Source organism: Gopherus flavomarginatus, chromosome 23 (assembly GCF_025201925.1).
Source record: "Gopherus flavomarginatus isolate rGopFla2 chromosome 23, rGopFla2.mat.asm, whole genome shotgun sequence".
In the NCBI taxonomy this organism is placed as follows: domain Eukaryota; kingdom Metazoa; phylum Chordata; order Testudines; family Testudinidae; genus Gopherus; species Gopherus flavomarginatus.
In genome coordinates this window covers 1,858,297-1,866,686 of record NC_066639.1, presented here as the reverse complement: position 1 = coordinate 1,866,686, position 8,390 = coordinate 1,858,297, and the positions used below count along the sequence as shown (strand labels likewise).

At 48.4% G+C, this 8,390-nt stretch overlaps 2 non-coding genes across 2 annotated transcripts; one reads left to right on the top strand and one right to left on the bottom strand.

Annotated features, from left to right (window-relative positions):
* Positions 1-267: 267 nt before the first annotated feature.
* On the bottom strand, positions 268-353 carry TRNAF-AAA (transfer RNA phenylalanine (anticodon AAA)). The gene has a single exon. It is a non-coding gene; the product is annotated as a tRNA-Phe (tRNA).
* A 6,097-nt stretch (positions 354-6,450) lies between these two features.
* TRNAI-AAU (transfer RNA isoleucine (anticodon AAU)) lies at positions 6,451-6,524 on the top strand. The gene has a single exon. It is a non-coding gene; the product is annotated as a tRNA-Ile (tRNA).
* Positions 6,525-8,390: the final 1,866 nt, after the last annotated feature.

Here is an 8,390-nt window from a genome sequence, read left to right as displayed (position 1 = left end):
CATGTGATGCTGTACCAGCCTGTGAGGCATTGCACACCCTTCCCAAAGCACCTGCAGCCACTTGCACAGCTACACACAGTGCACTGCTCTCTGTGGCCATCCAAGATTCTAGCCTGGATGTGCTCTGGTAAGACAAGAGGCATAGTGTGGACATGCAACAGCTGTTTAATTAAAACACTTTAAAGCCACATTATCTAATAGTGTAGATATAGCTTGAGAGCAAGACAAGACCCAACTCTGTTGAAACGAAAGGACCACAACTTACTCTGTAGTTGACAGGATTTGAACCTGTGGGGGTGGGGGGACCCCAATGGATTTTTAACCCATCACCATAACCACTCAGCCACAACTACTTGCTCAAGATGTGTCTCTCACTACACTCCAGTTCTGTTCTCATTGAGTGATCAGTTCCAGATGTTCCCTCAGACCAGCTTCCACAACACACACACTGCTGTGCCATTGTGTAAGTGTGTCCCTGGCTGAACTGCAAGAATTCCTGCTCATTTCCCTTCTGGTTGGAGCATGAGGAGAGTGTGTTTGTGGTCAATGACGTTCCTGTAGATTGCTGTCCATTTCCTGCCTTGATCATTCAGACAGTTCCTTTACCATCATATCCCCAGCACATCAGGGATTGCAATAGCAGGGGGCAGGTTTTCTCTGGGGCACTGAGATTTGCCAAGGGGTTGGTGGCTCCTTTCTTTCCTTAACCTGGAGTAAACTCGGCTTTTTATTCCATCCTTGATGTTTCAAGGAATAACAAGAGATGACTGAGGAAAGAGGTGGACAGGGCGAGTCTCAGGGGAGGGGCAGAGAGGTGGGGGAAGCAGGAAGACCTTGGGGTAGGGGGTGGAGAGGCACAAGGAGGCCTTCGGGGAGGAGAAGAGCAAGCAAAAGGTGGACAAGCAGGCGTCAGCCAAAGAGGAAGAGCAGGGGTGGGAAATGGCCAAATGGGAGTGAGGGCAGAGCACAGGTGGGGCCTCAGAGGGAGGAGAATGAGTCAAAGAGGTGGAGTGGGCAGGTCCACCCAGAGGATTCAGAAAGCCTGAGGCAAAACAATTTTGAGGGCCCCTTCCATAAAAAAAAGTTGCAATACTATGTTCTCATGGGATCCCTGCAGGGCCTGGGGTAAATTGCCCCACTTGCCCCCCCTCTGGGTGACCATGCCCTCAGCTTCTCCTCGTAAGTCCCTTGACCCATAATCATTTTTTTTGCGCTCCCCTAGACTGTCTCCAATTTGTTTCTGTAGTGGGAGGGGAAAAACTGGACACAATGCTCCAGATGTGGCCTCACCAGTGCCAAATAGAGGGGAATAATCACTTCCCTCGATCTGCTGGCAATACTCCTACTCATCCAGCCCAATACAACCAGTTACCCATATTGAATGCAGACCCAGCAATATTTGGTCAGTTGGTTACTGTCATTCAGGAGGTTCTTTCCTACCTAGTCATAAAGAATGAAGAGGCTCTAACCAGAGAGGAGAGAGCTGTTCCGTCCGTGCAGTTAATCCTTCTCCCAGAGAGGTGGTAGCTATGTCATTGGGGGAAGTTATGTGGTGGATGTGCAAGCTGTGGTGTCTACATGTATCTATAAGTTTAATCAAACCCCATTTTTAAAAGCACTGTGGTCTGGGAAGAGAACAGGAGATCCCTGAGGCAGGGCCTGTCCTTCAAAATCTTTAAGATCACTGACTTACCCCCACAGCAATCGTGGGGGTATAGCTCAGTGGCAGAGTGTTTGACTGCAGATCAAGTAGTCCTTGGCTCTAATCCCATTGCCTGCTTATAAACCTCTTCTTTCAACAAAAATAATTACATTTCCATTATGTTGAGGAGTTCCATTGAATAGGGATCCCTGAAATGAATGGAAACACTCAATATTTTCCTGTGCAAATGCATAAAAACCTAGCAAACATGTGACTCCACTGAAATCAGTTCCAATCCTCTAAAGGATTAAAGAATCCTTACTGAGGTTGCAGGAAAAAACCATCCAGATGTGTCGAAAGAATAGTAAATATGGCAGGCGACCAGCTTGGCTTAACAGTGAAATCCTTGCTGATCTTAAACGCAAAAAAGAAGCTTCCAAGAAGTGGAAGATTGGAGAAATGGCCAGGGAGGAGTGTAAAAATATTGCTCAGGCATCCAGGAGTGAAATCAGGAAGGCCAAATCACACACGGAGTTGCAGCTAGCAAGAGATGTTAAGAGTAACAAGAAGGGTTTCTTCAGGTATGTTAGTAACATGAAGAAAGTCAAGGAAAGTGTGGGCCCCTTACTGAATGAGGGAGGTAACTTAGTGGACAGAGGATGTGGAAAAAGCTAATGTACTCAATGATTTTTTTGCCTCTGTCTTCACAAACAAGGTCAGCTCCCAAACTGCTGCACTGGGCAGCACAGTATGGGGAGGAGGTGACCAGCCCTCTGTGGAGAAAGAAGTGGTTCAGGACTATTTAGAAAAACTGGAGACGAGCACATGTCCATGGGGCCGAATGCGCTGCGTCCGAGGGTGCTAAAGGAGTTGGCGAATGTGATTGCAGAGCCATTGGCCATTATCTTTGAAAACTCATGGTGATCGGGAGAGGTCCCGGATGACTGGAAAAAGGCTACTGTAGTGCCCATCTATAAAAAGAGAAGAAGGAGGATCCAGGGAACTACAGGCCAGTCAGCCTCACCTCAGTCCCTGGAAAAATCATGGAGCAGGTCCTCAAGGAATCAATTCTGAAGCACTTAGAGGAGAGGAAACTGATCAGGAACAGTCAGCATGGATTCACCAAGGGCAAGTCATGCCTGACTAACCTAATTGCCTTCCATGAGGAGATAACTGACTCAGTGGATGAGGGGAAAGCAGTGGATGTGTTATTCCTTGACTTTAGCAAAGCTTTTGATATGGTCTCCCACAGTATTCTTGCCACCAAGTTAAAGAAGTATGGGCTGGATGAATGGACTGTAAGATGGATAGAAAGCTGGCTAGATCGTCAGGCTCAATGGGCAGTGATCAATGGCTCCATGTCTAATTGGCAGCCGGTTTCAAGCGCAGTGCCCCAAGGGTCGGTCCTGGGGCTGGTTTTGTTCAATATCTTCATTGATGATCTGGAGGATGGTGTGGATTGCACCCTCAGCAAGTTTGCAGATGACACTAAACTGGGAGGAGTGTTATATATGCTGGAGTGTAGGGATAGGATACAGAGGGACCTAGACAAATTAGAGGACTGGGGCAAAAGAAATCTGATGAAGTTCAACAAGGACGAGTGCAGAATCCTGCACTTAGGACGGAAGAATCCCATTCACTGTTACAGACTAGGGACCGGATGGCCAGGCAGCAGTTCTGCAGAAAAGGACCTAAGGGTTACAGTGGATTAGAAGCTGGATATAAGTCAGCAGGGTGCCCTTGTTGCCAAGAAGGCTAATGGCATTTTGGGCTGAATAAGTAGGGGCATTGCGAGCAGATCGAGGGATGTGATCATTCCCCTCTATTTGACATTGGTGAGGCTTCATTTGGAGTACTGTGTCCAGTTTTGGGCCCCACACTACAAGAAGGATGTGGAAACATTGGAAAGAGTCCAGCAGAGGGCAACAAAAATGATTAGGGGTCTGGAGCACATGACTTATGAGGAAAGACTGAGGGAACTGGGCTTGTTTAGTCTGCAGAAGAGAAGACTGAGGGGGGATTTGATAGCTGCTTTCAAGTACCTGAAAGGGAATTCCAAAGAGGATGGATCTAGACTGTTCTCTGTGGTACTTGATGACAGAACAAGCAGTAATGGTCTCAAGTTGCAACGGGGGAGGTTTAGGTTGGATATTAGGGAAAAGCTTTTTCACTAGGAGGGTGGTGAAGCACTGGAATGTGTTACCTAGGGAGGTGGCGGAATCTCCTTCCTTAGAAGTTTTTAAGGTCAGCCTTGACAAAGCCCTGGCTGGGATGATTTAGTTGGGGATTGCTCCTGCTTTGAGCAGTGGATTGGACTAGATACCTCCTGAGGTCCCTTCCAACCCTGATATTCTATGATTATATGACTAGATGCTCTAATGGTCTCTTCTGGCCATAAAGTCGATGCATTTCTGAAAAAACGAGTGTAACATTGGGAACAGCGTCTGATGTTTTCCTGTCTATCCGGCTTGCTGCCTAGAACGAACGGTCCTTGAGTGGGGTGATTCACAGGGAGTAGCTCAAACCTCCAAAGTGTCTGGCCAGGGAAGGACATTAGCACAGCAAGGGAGGGGTGTGGCAGTGACATCAAAAAGGCCTTTTGCAGGGCCTCAGACTATTGGTCAAAGGTGATGGGGCGCTGGTGACCTCACAGAGAGACGCTGACATCAGCCAGGCAGGACATGGGCAAGGGGCCAGGGAAACCTCAGAGACCCCTGTGGCTTTGCTTCAGCAAGTCTCCTTCTCCAAGTCTGTCTTTGAGGACTGAGAGAGTATTCGGGTTCACAGATGTGAGCAGCAGGAGGAACCTCTTTCGAGTTTTCTCCTTCTCTTGTAATGATTTTACTAGAAAACAGCCGTCCCTGTTTAGAAGGTAAGAGCCTCCTGGAGGTTTGAAACCTGTTCAGTCTGATCCATCTGGTGACAGCTGAATTCTAGGCATGGAAAACAGGAGCTTAAGGAGGCAGAATTTTATTCCACACCTGGGATTTTGTCCCTTAGAATCACTGCAGACATTAGGGTTTGTCCTTTTTGTTTCACCGTTTCCTCCATCCATCCCTCTCTCCTTTTTCTTTGTCTCTTGCTTTTCTCCTTTCTCCTGTTCCCCTCCCAACACTAGGAGACACGTGTGTGTGTGTTTTTCAGGGGAGTGCTCTGCAGCTCTCACTGTGGAGAGTCCAGCCAAATATGTCGGGCTGAAATAGTGCTCAGGCAGTGATCCCCACCAGTGACCTGGGCCATCTTTTGGGCTCTCTGGTGAGAACCCTCAGCCTTCCGTTCTCAGTCTCTACCCTGGTTGCCTGAGCAGGGGGTTATTGACAGGGAGGAGACTCAGGTCCTTGTTGGTCTCTTTTAAGACCAAGGAAATAAGTCAGAACCAGTTCTATGTTTGATGAATTTTGCTGCTTCTCTGCATTAATTGTCTCTGAGCAGTTCATGATTCTCTCTAACATTGCAGTTCTCCTCAAATACTTGCTGAATAATTACTGTGCACTGTTGTTGGTCTGGAGCTCCTCTGAGAGCAATTTATTCCGGTCATTGAATGTCTGAAATTCAAGATCTGAAGGTAAATTTGAAAATCAGGGCTCTGGGTTCCTATTCCCAACTCTGCCTCTGACTGGCTGTGTGACCTAAGACAAGTCAATTCTCCTTTCTCAGCCTTAGCTTCTCCCTCTTTCAAGTAGGGATAATAATGATCTGCTCCTACCTACCTCAACACACTCACCCTTCCCCAACACACACACTGTCTCTCTCCACACACAAGCAGTCTCCACACTGCAGTTGAAAAGCAGCTGGCAATCTAGTAGGAGGCCCCTGGAACAATGGGATAGAGAAACCTCCATCACTGAAAGTGCAGCCATAAAGACAGCACATAGCAGCCTTCCCTAGCAGGGGTGGGGGTCGAGAAGCGAGATCATCCGAGCTCCCTGCATCCAGGTCACTTTCCTCAGCTGGGCTGCATAGCGGGAGGGCAGAGAGCAGCAGCTTCTGATGCTCCCCTCACAGCACAGCCCAGGTGGGGAAAGTGACCAGGACACATGGAGCACATAGTGCTGCTCCTCGCTCTCCCCAACCATCTGAGGAAGGCAAAAGTAAATCTTGTCTTCATGGGCTGCTCGCCGTGACGTCCTTTTTCTGTGCCACAGCTGAAAAAAACATCCCACACAGAAAAGCAGGAGGCCAAAAAGAAACCTAGCAGCTGCTGAAATAGTTCAGTTGGGAGCGTACTAGACTAACAGGCTCTTCTATCCCTCTTTGTGCAGGGGTGGGATGTTTTCTGAAAGTGCAGCAGTGCCTTTAACTGCCACGAGTCCCTCATTTCAGGCTATGCAGCAGGAAAAGACAGCTTGGGCTTCTGCACCGAGTTGGCCCACCTGACCTTTCATTCTTCTCTTGCTCTTTCTCAGCAAGAGGAAGAAAAAGCAGCTCTCCCTCAAGCTGGAGTCACAAGGGCGACGTAAGGATGACTTCCTGAGTGCCGGCTCAAGTCCTCTGCTCTGCCAGCTGACCCATCAAAGGGCTGGCACCACTTTCTCTAGGTTTCCCCATCGGTGTGTGCCAGGCTAGTAACACTTTAGCTCTATCCCTTCACTTTTCCATTATACTAACAAACCCATCTGGCTGGGCAGAAGCAACATACAATTTCTTTGTTCACACATATTAATAAGGATGTAAGAGACACATCCTGGCTTGGCCTGCCAGTTCTTCCTTGCAAGTCTTGAGGGAAATGGGGAACACCTGTACTTTGGAATTTGCAGGTGTTGTCCTGGGCCATCAAATAAAACAGTTGCAAATACTTTTTTCAGGCAGGCACCATGGCTTAGCTGGCTAAAGCAGCTGTTTAATAAACAGGAGATCCTGGGTTCAATTCTCAGTGGTGCCTTGTTGTATGGCTTTTGTCTCCTCGCTCACATTTTCCTGTGTCTTTCTGGGAAGCAGAGACCACCTCCCTTGGCAACACAAGTAATTGCTTGCTAAAGAAAAGGCTTCTTTGGCGAGAAGCACTGGAAAGAATCAAATCACAAGCCTGGAGTTGATGAAAAGGCTGCTGTGACTGGTATTAGCATGGTGGTTGCTTTGACTGCAATTGCTGCAACATGAGATTCTGTGTCCCATGTCCTTGTGATTTGCTGGGGATGTCCACACACAGATGTCATGTCACCTTCCTTTTGATTGTCACTGATGAAAAATGGAGCAGCTGGGAGAAAAGTCCCAGACAGCAGCACCGTGGCTAAGCTGGCCAAGGCACCTGCCAGGTAAAGTGGAGGTTAGAGATGCAGCTCTCAGTGGTGCTTTGCCAAATGTGTCCGCTCTTCCCACCTTTTGGTCAATCCTTTGAGGAAACAGAGAAGACTGCCTCTGCCTTGCAATGCAAATACTTGCAAAAGAAACTGGTTGTTTTTTCTGACAAGTGTCAGAAGGAGGCACCTAAGAAAGTCATAGTTGCTGGGATTCCCATCTGTGAACACAGCACAGACGGGAATTCCAGCATCTATCCACATGCCTCCAGCTGTGTGCACTGGGCCAGCTGTAGCTGTGACTGGCTGATGGAGGGATGGGTTGGAGCAGCTGGGCAGAGCTGTGCCTGTGCTACACAGAGAGGTGCATGTGAAACTTGGGGGCCAATTCTGCCTCATTTCCATGCTGAGTGTTGTAGGCTTTGTCAGTAAAGGTGCCCAAGGGTGTGTTCTTGCCTTGGGGGTTGTCAGCACTCTGGGGGCATATGTTTGCGTGAACTGTGGGGCTCAGTGAGGAGTAAGGGAAGGCAGTGACTCACAAGGAAAACTCAGGTTGAGGGCAAGGATGTGGTAACACTGTGCAAGTCTCAGATGGTCTGTGTGCAGGAGGCTCAGTACTGGAGAGCAGCCCAGGGGTAGGAAGCTTCTGTTTGCTATGATGGAGTTGAACCCGAATATTATCTTAGCAAAGAGAAGATGTTAGACATTCTGCTGTACTGCTCTGCAAATCAACAGTACTGGCCTCTGAGCGCTATCCCACAGTGCACCATTGTGACCACTCTGGACAGCAATCTGAACTCGGATGCACTGGCCAGGTAGACAGGAAAAGCTCTGCGAACTTTTGAATTTCATTTCCTGTTTGCCCAGCGTGGAGCTCTGATCAGCACAGGTGGTGATGCTGTCCCAAATCCAAAAAGAGCTCCACTATAGACCGTACAGGAGATACTGGATCTGATCACTCTACGGGGAGACAAATCTGTTCTATCACAGCTCCGTTAGAGAAGACGAAATGTCAAAGCATTTGAAAAAATCTCCAGGCTATGATACAGAGTCCACAGCACAGTGCTGCGTGACAAGCGTAACGGAAAGCCAAAGAATCAAATGGATGCTCATGGAGGGAGGGAGAGCGTACTGAGGACTCCAGCTATCCCACAATCCCCGCAGTCTCTAAAAAGCATTTGCATTCTTGGCTGAGCTCCCAGTGCCTGAAGAGTCAAAAACATTTTCCCGGGTATTTCAGGGTATATGTCATCAATTTACACCCTTCCGCCCCCCGAAAGAAAAGGGAAAAAAAAGTTTCTCGCCTTTTTTCAATGTCACCCTATGTCTACCGCATGCTGCTGGTAGACGAGGTGCTGTAGCACTGAACACCAGCATCCTCTTCCTGGTGGCAGATGCTACAATATGACTGCTATCCATTGTCACCATCAGCCTGTGAGTGCTCCTGGCTGGCCTCGGTGAGGTCACCTGGGGCATGTGGGTAAAAATGAGAATGACCCCTGGTCATTCCT